This window comes from Pan troglodytes, chromosome 6 (genome assembly GCF_028858775.2).
Source record: "Pan troglodytes isolate AG18354 chromosome 6, NHGRI_mPanTro3-v2.0_pri, whole genome shotgun sequence".
NCBI lineage: Eukaryota > Metazoa > Chordata > Mammalia > Primates > Hominidae > Pan > Pan troglodytes.
Genome location: NC_072404.2, coordinates 23983919 through 24007764, shown reverse-complemented (window position 1 = coordinate 24007764; position 23846 = coordinate 23983919). Strand labels below are relative to the sequence as shown.

General features: G+C 35.5%; 1 protein-coding gene and 1 pseudogene across 9 annotated transcripts in view; one reads left to right on the top strand and one right to left on the bottom strand.

The window, feature by feature from the left end:
* The window catches only part of HDAC9 (histone deacetylase 9), a 911712-nt gene that overhangs the window by 787792 nt on the left and 100074 nt on the right, over positions 1–23846 (bottom strand). Inside the window, exon 1 of one of the 9 annotated variants that reach the window (XM_063814094.1) lies at positions 11790–11848. The exons of the other annotated variants lie outside the window; for them this stretch is intronic. The gene's annotated coding sequence lies outside the window, so the exon portion shown is untranslated. Of the gene's footprint in view, positions 1–11789; positions 11849–23846 lie in introns of those variants that run through there. 9 annotated transcript variants of the gene reach the window in all.
* On the top strand, positions 18870–18962 carry LOC112209924 (U6atac minor spliceosomal RNA; annotated as a pseudogene).

Sequence of the window (23846 nt, the reverse complement as noted above, 5' to 3'; positions counted from 1 at the left end):
AGCAATAATTCGGTAACTATTATCAGAGTTTATAGTAATTAGACATGGGTAGAAGAAAGTTAAAAATTAGCTAAACCATCTTTCTACACGTAAAGCAACATAATTTCAAATATGAAAAATCCTGGTCTCTTATATATACATGAGGTTGTAAGGAGAAAAATGGAGGGGGAGGTCATGAATACTGCTCATCATTCTCTAAATGCCAAATTGAAAAATTAATCACTGGCATACAATAACTTTTGAACAGTACTCTGTTCCATGAACAGATATTTCTGTAACCTGTCAAAAGTATTCTTTGTCTTGCCCTAGAGGGAAAATTTATTAAAATAAATTAACATTTTACTGGGTCTCTAATTGGAAGTGGCTGTTCTCAACAAACATGTTTATCAAACACTGTGACTGGCAAAATGTATTACTGTAGCTGTAGTTATCCAAATTACATGCTGTCTAAAGCAAAAAGGGCAAAAGCCATCTGGCTCATATAACTTGCGTTTTCTAGACAGCTTGCAGCTGGTTCTGATTAAGCAGCATCTCAGAACTCCCAGAAATCTATTTTTATCCCTGGAAGTGTATTTTTAGGACTCACACATCCAAGGCACAGGGCATTTACATTAATAAATGAACAACCACTTTGATTAAGAAAAGGTTTATGTGACACTTTGGTTTAGTCTCCAGCTGCACAGATGGACCACAAGTTGTATATGACAGTCTGAAACCTAATCTTTAGAACTTACCTGCTCCCTAGCCATTTTAGTATCTCAAGGGAGGAACGTAGAAAAGATGCCTCCTCTGTCTTACGAAATAATCAAGGAAATACATCGTAACAAGAAACTTCACTGCAATATCTTACCTATCCTAGGAGGCTGGTACAATTATTATCCCATTTTACAGATGAGTAAACAAAGGTTTTGAAGGCTAAATAACATATTAAATGTAAACAGTCAGTGAATGATACAGCCAGGACTCACATCTGTATCTTTGATGATGCAACAAGAATTCACACCCGTATTTTCTGGCTACAGAGCCTGAGCTAATATTAAATTAACCACAAGATTATGCTGTCTCATCACAGATAGGGTTAATAGTGAATTTTACAAATGTATTTTATTGTAAGAAAGTGTAATAATATTATATGAGGTAAAGAAGTAATCATAAATTTGGATGGAAGAAGCATATTAGAACATTCTAGAACTGAATAACAATACAGATTTGTATTAATAAATCTTACAATAATAAAAATGATAAAGAAAATTTTTTCTTCTAATTTAAATCTCCATAGTTGTATTATTCATCATCCTCTTTATCATCATCCTAATCATCAAATTGGGATGAAGTCAGACATAGGTGCTGGACAGAAACATGCAGAAAACATTTAGATAGCTATGAAGACTTGGACATTCTAATTTTTATAAGCCTCTCCCCAAAGAAACACAGTCAGTGAATCACTGAGCAATGTGAACAAATCAATTTTTTAGTTACTCAAGAATTCTCTTTATCCTTAATCCCAGGTGACTTTCCCCTTTGTTCACTCCACCATGACGGCCATTTGTCCCTCAAACTCCCACTCTCCCCTTCCCTCCAGAACTTCTGACGCCCTCTTAAGTCTCCTCCTTACCCTTCCTTCTCAGCTAAATGTCCTCACAGGAGGCTTTTCTCACTCCCTCCACATTATTTACTCTCACAACACTCTGTATTCACCACAATAATCACAATGGACATGGCACATTTTTGCATTCTCAGAGCTTAGGGAAATGACCAGCACTCAAAAGTGTTTGCTGCATACATAACCACAAAAGTCATTCTATCCAGGCACAGATGTAGAATATGTGGTTTACCTAGTTATCTCCAGATTACAGTTTTCTTCTTGTTTGCCATCAATTAAGTAGACACTAGTGGATGTCTCGATAATTTTGTGATAAGAATCAAATCAAATGGCCATAGAATACTGTACAATAATCATTTTAGAAGGAAGTCATGAGTATATAGACTTCTACAGAAGCACATCATTTTCACATGCAAGGACAAAAGGTCAAATCAATTCAGATATCCTTGACACTGGCCTTCTCTCACTGTACCACAGCATTATCAAGCTCAAAGTTCACCTACTATGTGCTATATTTAAATCCAAGAAATAGCCTCAGGGCCTAAATATTCTAATTTGTGTTTAAGCTCAGATTTGTCATGTTGAAACTATAGGTAAGTGGGCTTCTATGATGAGCAGATCTTCATACAAGCACAAAGGTATGGAAGCACAGCTCAATAAGAGCTTTGTAAAACAACGGGTGAAATGCTGCTGATTAGATGGTCACTGATGGGATTCCTGAATCACTAATCCAAAACTGACATTTTCTCCTTTTATTATTAGACATTCTCATTCCACAGCTATAATCACATGCTTCTGAGTTTCCAGGGAACTTTATACATCTTGACTGGTAACTATTTGCATGCATTTTAAGTAACTGTGGTCATATTTACCATCATGACTCCAAAGGAAAGGCCGTCCTGTACAAAAATGTCCTACCCTTGACATCATTTCTACACTCCCCCTACAAATAAATACCTTCTGATGATAAAAACAGATAATAATGAATGGTTGCCAAGTTTCTTCTCCTCCGGACTGTCATGGAAGATTAAGTGTTAAAATGATGAACTTGGCTATAAATAAAAGGGATTATTTCATTACAAATAAATAAAATTTGTCATTTTATAACATGAAAAACTACTTCATGTCCAAATCTAGAAGTAGAAAAGAGAATGTCTATCTAATATCCTACCTTGAACTGAAAATTACTTAGCCATATTAACTTGGCTTTGGTTCCACATAATATAGCAAATCCCTAAAAACAAAAACAATACTTCTCTGATTCTGGAAGTCTATGTGTCACAGAGTGCAAAGTAAGAAAAGGAAGTAACTGGTTTTAAAATAGGCTTGGTAAGTGACTCAATTACATTATAATGAACTCTTCTCGACATATCTTTAGTTCTAAAGGTAAAATGCGAGTTATATTTGAAAAATATTAAAAGTTATGGAACAAGCTGATTTATTCTACATTGTCTGAAATAGGAAACCCTCTTAACTGGAACTTATGTTCTTCATTAGAAAAGTGTTAAATTTCCAAAGCCGATGATGCTAATAAGCAACTTATTGAATTTTAATTTTTGAAAATTAACAATCTAATTATAAATTCAAAGTTTCTCCCTTAGACTATAAATATTTTGAGAGCCAGATCTATGTCTTGTCTTATTTAAGGTTGTATCACAGAACACCACAGAATATCTGGATTATACTAGGTACCCAATAAATGCCCAATGAACAAGACAACATTTTAAAGAATTCCTACTGTGCTTCACTTTCTTTATTATTTCAGACAAAAGGTTTACAGAATGTATTGTTTGTAGTTATCCTTAGCAGTCAAAAAGAGAACTAATGTCAGTGTTAAAAAAAAAAAAAAGTACCTTCTCTTGGCCAGGCGCGGTGGCTCACACCTGTAATCCCAACACTTTGGGAAGCCAAGGAGGGCGGATCACGAGGTCAGGAGATCGAGATCATCCTGGCTAACATGGTGAAACCCCATCTCTACTAAAAATACAAAAAATTAGCCAGGCGTGGTGGCGGGCGCCTGTAGTCCCAGCTACTCTGAAGGCTGAGGCAGGAGAATGGCGTGAAACTGGGAGGCAGAGCTTACAGTGAGCCAAGATCACACCACTGCACTCCAGCCTGGGCAACAGAGTGAGACCCTGTCTCAAAAAAAAAAAAAGAAAGAAAAAAGTACCTGCTCTTTTACCTTAAGATGTTCTGCTTTTTTATTAAGCTCCAACCACTCTGATTTCAATAAAGGAAAATTTGATCTGTCTCATCTCAAAATTGTTGGACCATCAACAACAATTCAATCTGCATCTCAATGATTCAATTCCACAATTTTGCCCAGATAATAGTAGCAGTCTTAGATTTCATAAAAGATCACAGTTCACACCAGAGTAATTAATAATCAAAGAGAAGACTGTATCTTAAGTAAAAGTCAGAAGTACTTAGCAAGAGACATGGCTATAGAAAGAACACTGGCTTCAAGCGTCAAGATGGGTTTGAGCCAAAATTTAGCACTTACTAGCAATGTGATCTGGGCTCATTTCTCCCTGAGGCTTATTAGCAGTGTCCTATATTAAATGGGGACCATAAAGTATTTACCTCATGTGTTTATTATGGAAAGTAGTATGTGATAAGGTATGAAAAATCTCTTGGCATAGTGACTGTTATATCAGCGGGAGACCAATAAAGTTTTGTTGAATCAGAATGTAAAAGGTCACAAAACCAGAAAAGTCACTAGCCCTTTCCATTAAAATGTCTATGCCTACAGTGGTTTATGGAGATTACAGACCAAAAGGCCCACAGGAATTTGGAAATGACATAATAAATAAACAAAACAAAATTTGAAAAAGGTAAAGCTGCTAAGCAAGGTATGTTGACTAATTACTTTTGTTTATTCAGTGGATTAGGACTTAACTAAGGGACAATTAAGTTGTATATAATAAAACATTAAATGCAAAAAATGCATATATGAGTAAGGCAGAAGTCTTTTCCTGACTCAATTATTATTTCAAAACTCTTAGACTTATGAGCCACATAATTTATGTGGTATCTTCCAGTCTCTCTTTATTTTTCATTTTCCTCATGCTAATTTAATTTTCATTATTTAGCTTGCTTTCCTTCTCATTGACAGCTAGATAAAATTTTTCTTTAAATTTTTTTCTGTATCTTATCAATGATAACTTTGTTTACAATTTAAAATATATACATGCCGGGTGCAGTGGCTCAGGCCTGTAATCACAACACTTTTGGAGGCAGAGACAGGTGGATTGCTTGAGTCCAAGAGTTGGAGACCAGCCTGGCCAACATGGCGAAAGCCAGTCTCTACAAAAAATATAAAAATTAGTCAGGTGTGGTGGTGCGAACCTGTAGTCCTAGCTACTAAGGAGCCTGAGGTAGTAGAATCACTTGAGCCCAGGAGTTAGTTGGAGGCTGCCTGAGCCTTGTTCTTGCCACTATACTCCAGCCTGGATGTCAAAGCGAGACCCTGTCTCAGGAAAATAAATAAATAAATAAAAAATAAAAAAGATACTCTCAGACATTTTGGATACAAATGACTAGGTCCATCCCATAAATTAAAATTGGCTTCAGATTAGGGGAGTCGTTTTGTTGGTTGCAGGTGATGTTAAGGGAGAAGTGGTAGCTAGGATGAGATAGAAAATGTGAAAGGTGGTCATCTGGGTAACTATAAGCATTTGAATTTGTCTCTCAAACAGAAGAACTGAACAGGTTGGTCTGAAATCACCCACAGGTAAGCTAGTTCTTTGAAACGAAAGTACTACTAAGCATACGTATGAGAAATTTATTTTAGAAATTAGAGATCCACATAGCTGTGCCACTCCTAAGGAACATGAAAGCAATTTGCTTTTTAAAAATAACATAAATAGGCCGAGCACAGTGGCTCACACCTGTAATCCCAGCACTTTCGGAGGCCGAGGCGGGCAGATCACCTGAGATCGGGAGTTCGAGACCAGCCTGACCAACATGGAGAAACCCCATCTCTACCAAAAATACAAAATTAGCCGGGCGTGGTGGCTCATGCCTGTAACCCCAGCTACTCAGGAGGCTGAGACAGGAGAATTGCTTGAACCCGGGAGGCAGAGGTTGTGGTGAGCCGAGATCGCGCCATTGCACTCCAGCCTGGGCAACAAGAGCAAAACTCCTTCTCAAAAATAAATGAATAAATAAATAAATCTAATAATAAGTAAATAATTATGAGAGACAGTATGTAAGTGTGTGTGTGTGTATGCATGCACACGTGTGTGGCAAAAGACATAGCATCTATATCTATCCTTTTATGCCACAGCACTCTTTTTGTTTTGGCTGCTAGAAAGCTCAAATCAAAAAAAAAAAAAAAAAAAAAAAAAGACTCCTTGGGCAGAGGAGGTGAGAGGACAGCTTGAGCCCAGGAGTTCAAGGCTGCTGTGAGCTACGATTGCACCACTATACTCCATCCTGGATGATAGAGTGAGAACCTATCTTTATTAAAAATAAATAAATAAAAATAATGAATCAAAACAAAATTGCATGGATCCTAAAATATTTATTTTCTTGTTTCCAGTTAGGACTTTCTTCTTATTTATACTTTTCCAGATAATGCACCTTTTCTTCTATACACATTTTATTATTATTAAGTTGAACATGTTCTTATATTTCAAATCAGGGCCAGTCGCAGTGGCTCATGCCTGTAATCCCAGCACACTGGGAGGCCAAGGCAGGCAGATTGCTTTGAGTTCAGGAGTTCGAGACCACCCTGGGCAACATGGCAAAAACTCATCTCAAACAAAAACAAAAACAAACCAACCAAACAAACAAACAAAAACAATTCCCAAGCTACTTGGGAGGCTGGGGCTGGAGAATCACTTGAACCTAGGAGGCAGAGGTTGCTGTGAGCCAATATGGCACCATTGCACTCCAGCCTGGGCATCCAAGTGAGAACCTGTCTCAAAAGACAAAAAAAAAAAAAAAAAAAAAAAAAAAGAAAAGATATCTCAAATCATTTTTTGAATGAGGCAATACATAAATGAAATAAAATAAACATTTGTACTAAATTTATTATCAAGTTGCTGCCACTCCTCTTCCTACACTTAAACTAACTTTAAAGGCTTGGAACTGGGATTACCAACAAAATTTCAGTGTGTCCTCAAAAAGCATTATGCACCCCTCCAAAAAGTGAATTTTTTAAGGTCCATCCATTTATTTAAGTCAATGGCCCTGTGTATACAGGGCCATTTTTTTTTATGATTCACATAGGAAACAAACTCATTATTCTTTAATTTCCTGCAACCACAAGAATAATCAAGTAATTGAAAGGCTGAATTTCTCTGGGAATATTCACCCTCCCCCACATCCCCACCTTTTCTTTTGTATAATGGGATCCTGGCCAAGGATCTTGTATATACAAAGAATTACACAAAAGAGAAAGTCCAAAGACAAGCCTCCATTGGGATTTATTTACGTCACTGAGGCCCTGCTTACTCCTGACCTAATTTGTAAATACAAACATATTTTTAAATAATATACAGTTTAGAAACTGGAATAATGAAATACACTTTATTCTATATTTTAATAGTCAGGTTTATACAACTAATATGAGCAGAATTCCAGAAATGATTGCTATTTGATGTGTGTTTAAGTTTTATTTTCCAAAACTCCTTAATGCCTTTAATCCCCTCCTTGTTACCAATTAACAGCTGCAATGATAGAAATTACAATTAACATTCCAAAAATGATCATCAGTCACAGGTTTCCATGACTATAAAACACAGATTGTTTTCCATAATTCCAATCAGGTTTTCATAAAAATATAGCTTTCATGGCACACAAATTTTTCATTGGCCTATCATTCATTTCAAAAGCAACTATTCAAAATTTTAACTATTAAAAGTTACTATTAAAAAAATCTCAATGAAATTTCTACATTGTATCTGTGTGCAGTATTTCTTACCAAATCCCAAAGGTATTACCAATGAATATTTGAGACCCCACACTCAATAAAGAAAGATAAAAAAGTATGGGCTCTGATTTTCCCTGTGAATGTTAAACCCAAAATATAGGCTTCTTTAAAGAAATAAATCAAACACTGAATTACTTGTAGACTGTCACAAATAATATCCATAAGATGCATATGTTTAACATGAACTGTTTCTAACCAGTATTTAACATTAAGGAAAACTACAGAATTTAATTAGAAAATTAAAAAGATGAAACAGACAATAACCCTGAGGGAGAAGATTATAGGATTTTAAAAAATCAAATTTTTCTAAGTTATTTTGTAGATATAATAAATTAGCAATTTAGATGATAATCAAACTTTCATTAGAACTAGAAAATATAGGGGAAAAAGGTAAAAATATACTGTCACCTCGGTGCTATCAGTGCTTTGTTCATCTCTCCATTCTGGATTTGTAGCATTATAGTATAATTACATTTTTACATGTCTGTTTTTCCAGCAAGACTTTGATTACTATGAGTGGGGAAACCGTATAATTTTAATTTCCATATTCACAGTTTGTAACACAGGAGAAGCTCAATGTTTTTGGAAAAGAAGACCTGAACCTACTACATTTAAAGCATATTATCAAGCATTAATAATTTAAATAATTAAATTTTAAAAATATTTTTATATCTAATTTGAAATAGATCAGTGAATAAAAAAATAAAGCCCAGTAAAATATCTAATTATATGTTAGAATGTAATAATATGATAAAGGGGAAATTTAAAACAACTGGGGAGGAGAAGACAGAAAGCTATGTAATCAATGAGGCTGACATAACTGGCTAGTAATTTGAGGAAAAAAATGGATCAAAATGTATGCCATATACTATCATTATAATACTAATGCCTCTAACTCCCTATGTGTATTTGTGCATATATGTATCCGTGGGTTTATAAACACACACACATATATAAATTAGTTCACTAAACATTAGCATAAAATAGAATAGAATATTTTTTTGAAAGATGACAACTTTTTAAACCTAGAGTCAATAAAAGAAACAAAATAATATAACTTTTACAACAGTTTGAGCTTTAACACTAAGAAAAGTAATAGTCATGGTAAAATAAAAAAACAACATATTGCAGAAATATGTTTATCAAACATGAGATAAAACGTTGATTTGTATGTTACATACAGGGGATAAACAATCTGACAGAAAAACAGAAAATCAAGAAGAAAAATACCTCGAAAACATGAACATGCACAACAGGAAATTAAATTATTAAAGACACATGAAGAAAAAAAGAACACACACACATTTTATTTACCAAAGCAATGCAAACTGAAACAACACTGAAGTTCCACTTTATATTTATTGAATAAATACAAAAAATTATTTTAAAAAAGCAACAACGATCACTGTTCAGGGTCTCAAAAAGTGAAACTGAAAAACCCATACATTATTGTTAACAATTTATATATTTATATTAGAAAGCAATTTGGCAAAGCACTTGAAAAGCCATTTGTTAAAATCTACATCCTTTGACTTATAAAGATATGCAAAGCCTTTAACCTAATAATATCAGGCCAGAAATTTTAAACTGAGTAAATAATTCCAAAAAAAAAAAAAAAGGCAGATTCAAATAGGTATTTGTGGTGCCATAATTTGTAACAGCAAAACTTTATAAATCTGTCTGTAACACCATAGGAATGATTAAGTAAACTACAGATTATCAAACAACCACTCCTGAAGGAATATCATAACGTCATAAATATAAAGGAATATCTTAAACAGAAAAAATATATATTACTTTTAAAACTTTCACTGTCACTAAATTTTTTTTACCTTTCCCCACTAATGTAGGTCCCTCTTTGTTTCTCTGACCAATAGTAGCCCATTGATATCTAACTAGGAAAAGCAAGATGGTTACGATCAGCTTTTGTTTGTTTACATTCACCATGTGGACACACGCTTCAGTATGCATGAGCTTTCAAAACATTGAAAGCTCATATATAGCTTTGGAAAAAAGGTAGGCTATCCCCTATATCTCTACATTACCTCCAAAATACAGTGCTCCTTCTACTTTTACTTTCATTAAATGTAACCAAAAGGAGAAAATTTGTTCTGCCACAATCACAGGTGTTCACACAACTCTACCAGATCAGCCACTGTGTTGAGACACAACTGGTGTGCCAGAAACAAACTAGGAAGTGGTGTGTGGGAGGAAAGAAAATTAAAAGTTGTTAAACATATTTCTTTAGGCATTCAACATAATCTGTTGCTCTAATTATTTTCCTGGCATTTATGCAGCTGAGTTAATTATTATACAAACTAAAGTAAAACTTTAGGTTGCCCCAAAACTGTTCCTTCATTATTCCTTTCATGATGGAATTTGCCTACCCACATATACCACATACATGTAAGTGCATTATATGATGAAATTTTCTACTTGGAATAGTATGCCTCTGGGTCTTATATTATCCTACATTTCTCCAAAATACCAAACCATTTTATGCTTCTTAAGATCCGTCAATAACTGGAAGACTACTTCCTCAATACTTCCCTTCTAATGGGAGCAACTGTGAAAACTGCACAAAATAATTTAAAAATCAAAATGCCAAAATCAGTGCCAGTAATGAAGACAATATACACAGTTTGGCTGTGGAAACAAAGTGCCTGAAATCCTCATATTTCACGTAGACTATCAAAGAAGTCAGGTTATTTATTAATATTAAATTACACAAAATTTAGACTCACAATCTTTTAATGCATGGTTCACCTTTTAAAATATCAGCCAGTAACACCTCAGACAATATCTTTTTAGTCTATTTTTCCTAAATAATAGTGTACTGAGAGAAACACTTGAAAACACAGAGGAACCCTGATCTATTCACCCAATTAGGCACGTGGGGACTGTTTTAACAGCTCACATTTATAAAGCATATATAATGTTCAGACACTCGTTTAAACTGCTTTACATATATTCATCCATTTAATCCTCACAAGAACTTTCGAGGTAGATATCTTAATTAGTATGCCCATTGTGCAGATGAGCAAACTGAAACAAAGGAATGAAGAGCTGAGTTTCAACCCAGGCAAATGGCTCCTGAGCCCATGGCAACCACTTGAGCATCATTCCAGGTGTACTGTGACAACTTCTATGCTATTTCCTGTATGACCTCTCTCAGGTTCCACTATAACAGATACTTGACATGCCCATGAAGCAAAAACATTATGGTGATTCAAGAGAAGTCTGTTAAGCTGCTCACACAAAAAGAATTCATCTTAATAATCGTGATTTCAACTCCAAGTATGCTACTGGAACACCTTAAATCTTAACATCTTAAATCATAATACATAAACTCTTAAATCTACTAGTCTGCAATTCTGTATCTTTTTTATCTAAATGGCCCTCAACCTACTAAAAGGAAGTGAAACCTGCAAGCATAAAAACAGTAAAGGAGAAGGTATGAGTATCAAGAGTATTAGAATTGTAAATTACTTTTCATTTACCTCTGAATTAAGTACGAGTGTCTGTGCAACATGCACCACAAGGCAAGAAATCTGAAGGAAAAAAAAATCCCTTAATATGAAGAAAACTTAAATATTATCTGGGCTCTCATAAGTATCTTGAAAGCTAATGTAGAAGATTTTAAAAAAGAGATAAACATTGGAAAAATATCTGGAACAAAATGAAATAGTGAAACCTATAGAAACCTACCTACATGAATCAACTAACATTTCCAAGAGAGTTCTGTGATCTGAAATTTTACTTAATTCAAAATCACAGGAAAATGAAAGCAAAACAAGATCATGTGAATCCACCTATAGATGGCTGAGAATATATTTATCAAAATACAATGGTGGGTGCTGGCAGAGGTCTAGAGCTTAAACAAAGATGTAAACAGAGAGGTAAAAGTCTTTCCCAACTTTCTCTTCTTAAAAATGTGAGAACAATGGCCTGGTCAGGAGAGAACAGGAAAAATTATTCATCTTCCATTACTGGGAAGTATTCTGAGCACATTCCCATGGTGCCATCTCTTATTACCAGCTACTTAATTCTTCATTTATTTTTCTCTGTTGTAAATAATCAGTTGCCTGGGCTGATTTTGCTACCTTTGCTTTTTCAACTCTATTCAGGAGAATAATGGGAAAATAACTCATCTTACAAGGAAAAGAAATACACTAATATTGGTTTCAGAATACCAGTGTGAAACAGGAATGCTAAAGCAAGAGAAAAGAAGGAAAGAGAAACACTCACCAGAAGGTGAGCCACTGAAGGACACTGCTTTCCATGAGTGGGTATGGACTGCTCTACTTGGCCAGACTTGAGAAAGAGGCCCTTCCCTTGGCAGGAGGCCCTTGGTTCCTGGAGTCTCTCAGAGGTGCTGCTCAGCTAGTCCTCCCTGAGGGTGGGCCCTGCAGATGAGGGCTGGACCAGGAACCTGCAGTTGCACACTTCTCTATGACTGAGTGGCTAAGCTCAGTAGGGGACTGTTAAAGGCATAAGAAGCTGGCTTCCACCTTGGGTCCACTATGTGTTCTAAAATTTAACACTGTTTATAATGAAGCTATTATTTTGATCTCTGTCTTGTTCCTATATTTATTTCTTAGTGACTCAGAACACAAAGAGAATGGTATCAAAAATAACACCCTAGAATCCTAACAAATGTAAAACTAATTTGTTGGCTGGTTTCCCAAATAAATATAACATATGGGGAGCTACATTTAAAAAGCTTTAAGGAAAAGAGGAAAACTACCCAGAGGTACAAAATCTGAGACTGGGAATGGGGAGTGGATCTTTCAGCAGCCGGATAGACTTGCAGAGACCCGTTCTGTTGCGAGGCGGACACGAGTTCCATCCTAACAGTGCCGTAGCTTCCTGTGAGAACTAAGGAACTGGGCCTGGCTCCCCTTATGTGTAAAACGAGGAGGCTGTACCAAACCATTTCTAGGGCACCTACAGGCTCCAGCATTCTATGATGGTATAACTAAAATTAACTAGCTTTGGCAGCACCTTCAAAGTGAAAAATGAAAACGCACATCAGTCCCACATCACAAGACTGAAGTCAGCCAAGAGCCAGAGCCATCTCACTTTAAGAAAGAAGAAAAAGCTGTTGATCTGCAATAGGTTTAGAAACTGCTGAGGAGGGAAAAAATTATAATAAGGAATTAAAATAGGACATTGACCTCTGTGAAAGAGACCTCTGAGAAAAATAAGTGCTGGGCTAAAGGAAAAGTAGCTTCTCTTTGTATGATTTTTCAGATAGATATGTCCTTAGAAATATCATTCATAATGTTGAACTCCCAATTGCTCGATGGTGTTAGTCTACTACCAAACCCCAATAAAGTCCCATATTAGCTTGCGGGTGAATTACGGCTTTTAGGGTTTATCTGGAATCCAATGTGATACTATAGATTGGTTGGGCCAAACTCCACAGAAAATGCCAAGAAACATTTGAGCCAGGCCAAAAAGTACTGAAACATTCCACCGACACAGAACCCACAAGTCAACATGAAGCTTTCACTGGAAGATACAGCCTTTGAGTGAAGTTTTCCAGGGATCCAGCCAAAACTCATAGAATATTGAAAAAACCTCTCAAATCTAAAATGGCTCCAAATGGAGGTTTATATAAGAGGGGAATTATGCATGGAAATTTATCATTCACAATCAGTGTTTTCAACTACTGATTCAATTACATCAGAGGATTTTAATTCTTCCTGGAAATTCATTACAAATTACAGGTAACTGCAGTCTGAACAGACCTGTGTATTTTTAAACAAGTCAATTGTTTCAATGAGATAAGTACATTATTTCCAGCAGACAGATAATTGTTTTCTTGTTCAATTGCATTACATTTGTGTATCCAGGTATAAAATGTTACAAATGGAAAATTACTAAGAAGCAAAGCAGTCATTAGTGTGACTTATAAATGGAACAAAGTTGTCACAAAAGTTTTACTCTTCCTTTTTTATGTTTCTGAATACATACATCTTATTTTTTTTTCTCTCTCTGTTTTTTGTTTCAGAGACAGGGTCTTACTCTGTCCCCCAAGTTGGAGGGCAGTGGTGTGATCATAGCTCACTGCAGCCTCAAATTCCTGGGCTCAAGCAATCCTCGCTCCCATCTCAGCCTCCTGCGTGGTAGGACTACAGATGTGCAACACTAAGCACAACCTTTTTTTTTTTTTTTTGGTAGACACATGACTTCACTATGTTGTCCAGGCTGGTCTTGAAACCATGACCTCAAGCAGCCCTCCTGCCTCAGCCTCCCAGAGTGTTGGAACTTCAGCATGCCACCACGCCCAACTAATTTTTTTATGTCTTATAAAGACAGGTCGCACTATGTTGCCCAGGCTGGTCGCAAACTCCTGGCCTCAAGCAATCCTTCTGCCTTGGCCTACCAAAGCATTAGGATTACAGGCATGAGCCACTACACCCACCCTATTTTAATCTCTTATCTATCAGATTGCAGAGCAAACAATAACAGCAGATCCTTGGGTTTATATAACCAGATATTACATTATACAAATGGAACTAAGAGGTCAGCTGATCAACATGAATGGCTAAATGCCTTCTATATAAATATAAACAAAAATAAAATGAATCCAAGGATAAATTATTAAACTTCACAAGAAATCCAGAAATTGGGATCTGTGGAAAATAAAAATAAATAATTTTAAATTATATCTATTGTAAATCAACAATATTTCTAGCATTACTTTGTAGATAGAAGAATTGTATCTGAAAAGTCTATGTGTGATTCTTGCTGTGACACTATTCCCCAAGAAAACTCTTAACTGTTAGTTGTCCTCAATAAAGAAGCTCTAAAGCAAATTAAAACAAACAAACAAACAAACAACTTAATGACAAAAAGCAAAATCAGCACTTTGGTAGTTCAAGGCAGAAGATTGTTTCCTGATGGAAATTTTACATTGTAGGTGATAAATGACAAAGAATGGTCATGGAGAGTACCCCTGCATACCAGAAAGTGAGAAGACAATTATAATGTTAATTAATATCTAAAACAACACAGGATCCTGGGGGCAAAATAAGTTCTATTTGATAAAAAAAAATGTTGGTTGTTAGTGCTATTAGTTTAATGCCTTTGAATTAAAGTTTATGACATCTATTTCTGTTTGACAGTTTCTATGTCAAATACATGATATCAACATACATGCACATTTTTAAAATAGAGTTCATATTTTCTCCAAACTATTTTTTGGAAATTCACCATATTTCAAATTGTACAATTAGGAAAAAAAGTTAGCCATCTATAATTTAACCATCACATATTGATCAAATACCCAAAACTGACATTGGATATAACCTAGAATAATGTGCTGTTCAAAACAGAAAGTATTCTTGCATAAATTAAAAATGGATATTGTGAGATTGTATGATGTTAACATACTAGAAACATACGAGGAGATGCAAGAGAATTTTGAATGAAGTATGGTAAACACAGGACCATTTGAGCCACTGATTCTTCCCTTTGTTTTCAATTACATAATCAACTCTAAGAGAAGATTTTAGAGTTGGAAGATTTGTAATAGAATAAAATTTCCATAAGAACCAAAATTTCTTTATGGTGTTGATATTAAAAGAAAAATGCTGCTTATATTTTTTTCTTTTTTACAGTTATATTAACTTAATGCTATATAAAATGGGGTTGGCCTGTATTAAGAGATTTTCTTTAAAAGTCACACCTTTAATATTTTGCGAAGAAAATTTTTAGTCCAAAGCTGCTTCTAGACAAGATTATATGTGTTTTATTTAATCTATTACAGTATTTTGATTGATATTAAATAAATAAAACATTCAAAAAAAGGGATATAAAAGATGATTTGCTTTAATGTTTATTTTCTGAAGTTACTCAAGGCCATTTTTGCAGCTTAGAACAATTTTCAGCCTATAGATATTTTTCTCCATAACTTTTGAGTTGTAAGGAATCCTACAAATTCTTAATCCAATCTCCTCATTTTTTGAAAAAGGAGTCAAAATCCTAGGAATTAAAAAGTCAAACCTCAGTCTCTATATCTAAGTGCAAAGTCAAGATTACAGCAAATAAATCCTAATTCCTGGTTCAGTTTTCCTTAAAAGGCTTTGTCTCAAGTGGAAAATGAAGAAAAAACAATGTCTAGAAATCTCAAATATCTGAAGTACAACACTTAAAGCTAGGGAAAAAGGACTGAGTAAATTGTTGGCCTCATGGAGCTTACATTCTGGTGCAAGAGGCTGACAAACCGATGTCAAGAGAGCTCTGCCACCAATATTTTTATACACTGGCTCATCTTTCTCCTCTAGCCCCATAATTCCCACCTGAAGAACCTCAGTCAAATCCTTGCCTATGCTTGTCTCTCTCATTCACCTGTGAACTCTGAACTCTGTTCTGTCACGTAACTTCTTTTGCCCTACTTGTAGATGATTCAAAGATGCAACATCCAGCCTCACCCACACAAGCTACCTACCTCACTACAGCTGCTTACAGTAATTTAACTTGAATCTCCAATATCACTTCAGAGTCAACAAAATCAAAACCAAATATATTTTCCATCAAAATTGACTGCCCTTTTCAATTTCTCCATTCCCATTCCTAAGTAATTGTTAATTCCTTTCTCACCTCCTGTGGCTCCCATATCTAGTCAGTCTCCATATACTACACGTATTAGTCAGGGTTCTCCAGAGAGAGAGAGAAAGAAAGGGAGACTGATTATAAGGAATTGGCTCACATGATTAAGGGGTCTGGCAAGTCCAAAAGCTGCAGAGCTGATTTCCCAGTTTTGAGTCAGAAGCCAGAAGGCTACTGCAGAACCAGTAATGGTCAATGTCCCAGTTTAAAGACTGTCAGGCAAGAGAATTCTCTCTTACATAAGGGGGGTCAGCCTTTTGCTCTACTCAGGCCTTCAACCAATTGCATGAGGCCCATCCCCATTAAAGGAGGCAATCTGCTCTACTCAGTCTACTGATTTAAATGTCAACCTCATCTAAAATCACCCTCACAGGATCACCCTAAGTAGTGTTTGACCAAGTATCTGGGCAACCTGTAGCCCACTCCAGTTGACACAAGAAATTAACTATCACACTATGGTTTTACTTTTTAAAAGTTTCACACCCTTTTCTCCAGTCTCATTACTGTCTTCTCGGTTCAGGTCCTTATGATGTAAAACAACTCAGCCCCACACCCCTACACCCTTTAGTTCAGGCATCACTGCGTATGCTGTGGACACATTTATTTTCAGAAATGTTTTTTATCTTACCATCCCTGTTCTACTCCTTAACTTATAATGACACCTTACTCTGAATAGATCGAATTCTTTTTCTTATTATATATTGCTTTACATAATCCAGCACCATTTGGCCTACTGACCTTTTTCTTCCATCATCTCATAATTCAGAACTTCCATTATAGTTTGGCAATAGCTTAAATATCTTGTTCAGCCACCAATGCCAATTCGCTCCTCAACATACTCCCTTCTCTGAAAGCACTGTACATTCTTCTTTGCCTATTCCATCCCAATCTCATCCATTTGCCCAGGTTTGTCTGAAGCTTTACCTCCTTTTTGAAATTTCTCCATTCTCCAAACCATATATATCATTTAATTTCCTAATCCTCATGTGCACATAAACTAAACAAAATCACTGTTCCTCTACACTATTCTGTCTTGAACTCTAATTTATTAAGATTGTACATCCCTCTTTCTCGTGTCTCCAATCTTACCCCACTGGCTCCAAATGTACACCTTCTATTTATCTTGGGCTGAAAAGCTTTGAATCTGTATGTGCCAGGCACTGTGCAAGGCAATGGATATATAAAGAGGTATTACTCTCAAGAAATGTGCAGTCTTATATAAGAGATGGATAAATATTGAAATAATTATGGAGGAATGTAATGCATGCTAAAACAGTGGTAGACACAAAGCTTTAAAAGAATATAGAGAATATAAAAGAAGGAGAAAATAGGTTATCCTGGTACAATGATGTGGTAGAGGATAAATTAACAGGAGGAAGACAGAAAAAGGCATTTCAAGTATTGAGAATAACCAATTTTTTAACCAATACAAAGGAACAGGGATGATGATGAACATAATATATGTGTTCACGTTATGATGAAACATTTACACATAATGGCAAACATATTGAGTATAAAGAATGAGAGCCCATATACAATATGGCTGCAAAAAAGAGGATTAAATTCATCAAAAAAGTGACAGGTGCAGAACTCCAGAAGCAAAAATGTCTGTAACAGTGAAAATGCTAAGTCCATGACTTGAGTAGGGCTGAGGAGAAGCAGGCCCGGCTGGAGCATGGAGCCAAAACACTCCTGACCAAGGACAGTGGAACCCCCTAGAGTATAGGTGAAATTGTGTTTGTCCCTTATCACTGATCCTAAAGAACAAAAGATTTTTCAGAAATTGTTTGGCAACAAACCTCAACTTATCTGGCAGCATAAACTGACCTACACAGATGTGAGGCTATTTCATGTTTTTATTTATCTCATTTAAGATTAAGATCTGTGAATTTAACTGCAGAAATACTATTTTTTGATTATAGGGAACCATCCCAGACCCCATTAAAGGTGATAGGTAATATGGGGGTATATGGTACTTTTGAAAACCTAATACATTTTTTAAATCATACTACCTTTTTAAAATCTGATAAATTCTTGATTCCAAAATGCACCTCAACTAGGGTTTTAGATAAAAATATGGGAACCTTAGGTTTTGAGGTTCCACAGAATCTGTCAGATACACAAAGAGGTCTATTGTCCAAAAAAGGTTTCAGAGTCCATGAGCGATCCATTTAGAATTGTTGTTTCAGATAGAGAATAAGTTTTCAGTTCCCCATACTTCCTATTATTGACAGCGTTTGTGACCAGTGGCAGAGTTTGTTTTATTTAAATAATATTAGTTAAAAACAAAAACTGGCAATCATGAACTCTTAAATCAACCTTTCCTCCTTATAATGCCAAGAACACCACACACACACACACACACACACACACAAAACTATAAAGCAACATTCTTTTTGCCTCCTATAACCTTAATAGATAATTTCCTGGAATTGTCTATTCAAATAGAAAATTAATTTCCATGCACAGCTGGAAATACCACATTGGCAAGCAAGGAAAACATCAAACACCAGTAGATTAAATAACAAGTGGAAGAACTATAAAGACTAAACAAAACAGAATTTGCTCAATAAGATGGTCATATGAGAACAGCTGTTTGCCTGTTTATTTAATGTATGAATATATCTTTAAAATGAAGTTGCAATCATCATGGCAGCACTGGATCCAGAGAAATAATTAGGGGATTAGATGATTCAAGAAGTGTTACTAGTGTTGTGGGAAAAAAGAGAAGGTTAGCATCTCTCTTGTTAAGAATCGAAGAGGCCCTTGGGCCTATTTTCATAGCACCTACCATGGTTTTTTTCAGTTTGGGATAATGGGAAATTTCTGGAGATGGGACAATGGTGAGGGTGGCAAATGGTGTGAATGTACTTAATGCCACTAAAGTGCACACTCAAAATATGTTAAAATGGTAAAATTTAACCATAATGAAAATGATTAATTTCAATAGGATAGAAAAAAGGTCTTATAAATCAATAACAAAACAGAATAGTCTAAAAGAAAAATAACCAAAGGACACAAACAGAAATTCCAAACATGGGAAGAAAATACTACAGAGATATGTAAAAAAGCTCAAAACTACTAATAATCAAGAATGCAAGTAGAAATGACTACAAAATATCATGTTTAATCATTATAATTAGCAAAGATTTAAAAGATTGACAGTTAATAAAGAAGCAGTTTTTCTAGACCCACTAATAAGATTAGGCTGTACTTACACATCTCCTTTCTTTGGCTTGGACCTACCTCATGGGTGTCCCTTTCCACAGTGACAGCCATCAGGAAAAATCAGGCTCATCGTGCCATTTGGGACTATTCCCTGATGCTGTAACTGCTTCAAACAATAAGTTACATGGCCGATACTCAATTAAGAAGCAAAGTAAAAACAGAATAATATGCTTTGCACAAACACTTTAAAAACAAAAAAGAGATAAAACAGAACACCACCTTCAGGAATTGCCAGGCAGAAAGGCAAACAAGAAGCCTAACAAGGTGGGAAAGACAAAACCTCACGTGGCAAGTCGGCCCCCTTGGCCCTGCTGCCTCAATTCTCAGGTAGTCAGAGAAAAAAAAAATCAGCTCATAGAGCAGAACTGACACTGTATAAATAGCAACAAGGAGAAAGTTCACTATAAATCAATGTGTTATGAGAGCAAATATAGAGAAAATATTATAGGTGAGCTTTATATTGCAGGACTTCCTAATGAGTGAAAGGTGGAGTTCAAGATATTAGGAACATTTCTAGATAAGGCATAACAGATTTCCAAGTAGCATATTGTGTTATAAAGCATGGCGCTACATCTCTTTCATCTTTGACAAACGAAACCCCCTTTTACTTCAGTAAATCTCCCTGTACACCACAAGCAAAGGGAGAGAATAATTTAATTGTTTGACTAATTAATTTATCATAAAGAAGGAAGTAAGTGGTTAGCTTTTAAAATACCTGATACTAAGTAGGAGCTCAATAAATATTTGTTGAACTGAACTGAAACAAATGGTAGAAGCTAATGGTGATTTGTTGTATCTATTGATGAAATGTATTAGATTATTGTTCCACCTTTTCATCTGACTTTACCTAAGATCTTACCTCTACAGAGAGCTATAAATATTCTGTTCTTTTCCCCTTGGTATTACAAGCACCAACTACCCATCCAACATGGTGCTCAGAGACTCAGCAAAGATTATCTCCCCAGAATCAGCATCTTTGATCCAATTTCTGGTCACAAAAATATAGCAATTTTTGAGCAAGGGTGAAAAATTGTAAAAGATGCATAGGTAATTAAACAGATTATAACAAGAGACCCCTGATGACAGATAAGCTGCCTCAAGGAGACCCACTCAAATAAAATGAGAATCAGCCTCTTTCAGTTTCCTCATCTGTAAAATGGGAGAAAAAGTCAATCCGTGGCTTTTAAGCTTTTTCAACAGCTACTCATACTGAGAAATACATATTAAATACAATGCACATATATATAGAAACATGCTTATCTATATAAAACTCATGCAGTCTCATAAATTAACACTAAATCTTACAACGTGTGTGCATTCTGGCATGTTGTATTTTAGCCTATTCTATTCCATTGTTGAATTGCAACCTACTAAATTGATTTCATGAGCACTGGACTAGATGATTTCTTCTCAGTGCATTAAAAGAAAAGTCGTGATTTTACTTAGAAACATTCTAAAAATACCTACCATCCCCAAATACTATATCCTTAATGACATTTCCAAAAGCGAATTCCTGAGTGAAATGATATAACCCCTACAACATCTTTACCTTCCCTTCTCCTCACAGTAAATGCCCATGATCCTTTCCACTCCACTGCTTTGCCAGTGATTTTCCCAGGGTGCATGACTACTACCAAATCTGGCAACGTAAGTGAGCACAAGAGGTTTTGCAATAAAAGTTAAACATCTACCCAAGGAACTCCCTTTTATCCATAACAAAGTGCATTTGAATATTTACAAATGCAATAGCTATGCAAAAGTCAGAATGATATTACGCAGCAGCAGCAAGCCACATCAATCTTAATTTTAATTAAATGAAAGACACTACTAAGAAGTTGCATTCTACCTGCCAAATATAAAGGATTTGCTCCCTGAAATAAAAAAAATTAACTTTCTAGAATAGCATTTACCGTCACTTGTAGATTTTCCTAAACCACCACCTTCTACTGTGACACCCCCCCGGGTTCATCCTACCTCATTTCCAGGAATGGACAGGAATCCCTGGTGAAAAATGAGTTGACTTTTGCATCAAGCAATACTGTACAATCACAATTAAGGGTTTTTTTCTAGCACATAGCTGGGGAAAGACCTTGTTTATGTCTTCTCGTCATAGCTTAGAAAGCATGTATAACGTCTCCTCAAGGGCAGCAACACAATCTTGACATAGAATCTAACAGTATTTGTGCTTGTCAATGATTTCAAAATGCTTTACTCTAAATCTTTTCTCAGTTTTCAAGTTTACAGGGCAAGGAAGAAATTAATGGATTTGGATATTTTAATCATTATAGTTTATAAAATGTAAAGCTGCAAATTCATAAGTTTTCACAACATTTCAATTCATAAGTATCAAAGAAATACAAATGTCAAAAAAATTAAATTCATTGTCATCTTGTTATCAAAGAATTCTGTGTAGTTTACAAACTTGGCAAGCCACATTTTTATTTTTAATTTCTGAACTACTAATTCTGGAGGAAAAACAAACACCATTAACTTCCCCTTCAGTCACTAGCTGTCTGTGCCATGTGTGTTTATCGTTTCCTGCCACAAGGAAATACATTTGAAACAAAGAATGATATTCAAAGAGAGTTCTCTGGGTTTGTCTAAAATCATTCTCTCAGGAATTGAGAAACCGTGTAAAGAAACATGATTAAATTATGATACAGAGTGATAAGACTATGGAGAAAATCTTCACATTTTTGTCTTATTACATTATTTCATCCAGTGCTTACCAGGTCTGCAAAGATTATTTAATGAATAAACTGAGCGTAGTCAAGTTAAGTAACTTTTCTTCACCCACACAGCTAAAAAATGGCAATATATCTTTCCTTCCTTATGATTTTCTTAATTTTTTTGTATAGCTTACTTTATTGTAAGAATACAGTATAAAATACATACAACATAAAATAATGTGTTAATCAATGGTTTATGTTATCAGTAAGGCTTCCAGTCAACAGTAGGGTATTAATGGTTAAGTTCTCAGGGAGTCAAAAAGTTACACATGAATTTTCCACTGGGGGTGGTGATAGCACCCTTAACCCCTGTGTTGTTCAAAAGTCAACTACAGTTTGATCCCCGTGATTCTAAAAAATTATCACTTAATAGTATTCAAGTATTTATTGGTGACAGGGAAGTAGACTTTTGACAGTGGGTGAAATCCACGAGATAAATAATATTCCGCATGTTTTACAAAGGTAGGAGTTTACAAAGGTAAAACATGCATAATATTTAAATATTTAAAAGGAATTTGGGACATACAGAAATTTCTGAGAAGCAAAAAATCTGTAAATACACAGTGAGATGATACAAGTGATTTTAAAAGCTGAGTAATTTTACTTAATAAGAGTGAAAATTGGGAAAATAAAAAGAGAAAAGCAACAATCTTTATTTCAATATACTATTTAATAGCTATTTCAATGATAGCGTAGAAAGTTTCAGAGAAACGTTTTCCACTCCAACTTATTTTCTGGTCATTATTTTCCTCTTGCATCATAATCTTACAGTTAATGCCTTTTATCTTGCAATATTGGGTGGTCTTTTTATAAGCCAGTTTATAATTACAATTTTTTGACTTACAATGGGTTTATCAGGATATAGCCCCATTGTAAGTTGAGAAACATGCGTATAAATTTTGGCGAAGGCAAGTCATCTATGCATGTACATGTGTGTCCCTATCCCTACGCACATATATTCAAACACACAAATACATATGCCCATAATCATTTATGTACACATATACACATATTTATTTATATACATTTATATATGTATATGTATCTATGTATACATGCCCAAAATTGGACAATCACATATGAGCTAAACAAGTTATTTATGGCCGGGCGTGGTGGCTCACGCCTGTAATCCCAGCACTTTGCGAGGGTAAGATTGGTGGGACAACTGAGGTCAGGAGTTTGAGACCAGCCTGGCCAACATGGTGAAACCCCATCTCTACTAAAAATACAAAAAATAATTTGCCAGGCATGGTGGCAGGCACCTGTAATCCCAGCTAGTTGGGAGGTTGAGGCAGAAGAATTGCTTGAACCCGGGAGGCAGAGGTTGCAGTGAGCTGAGATCGTGCCACTGTACTCCAGCCTGGGCAACAAGAGCAAAACTCTGTCTCGAACGTGCACACACACACACACACACCACACACAAGTTATTTACAAGTTAAATCTTTTTATGTGTTTCACATTGTGCTCACATAAAAATATCTCATGCTCTTAAAAATGTGAGAAAACCACTTCTTTGGAGGATTCAATTTAATTAATGTGTCTTTGGGTTTTTTGACACTTGGTTTGCACCTCAGTAATGCATGAGGAAGGGTGACTGGGAGGTCTCAGATATGACAAAGTGTCATCATATCAGATGACACTGGCTGACTTCCTCAACACACAGTGCTAGCAAGAGACCTAGGATGATCACAGGCATGCACCTGTGTTCTGGGTCTTTGGGAGGAACACC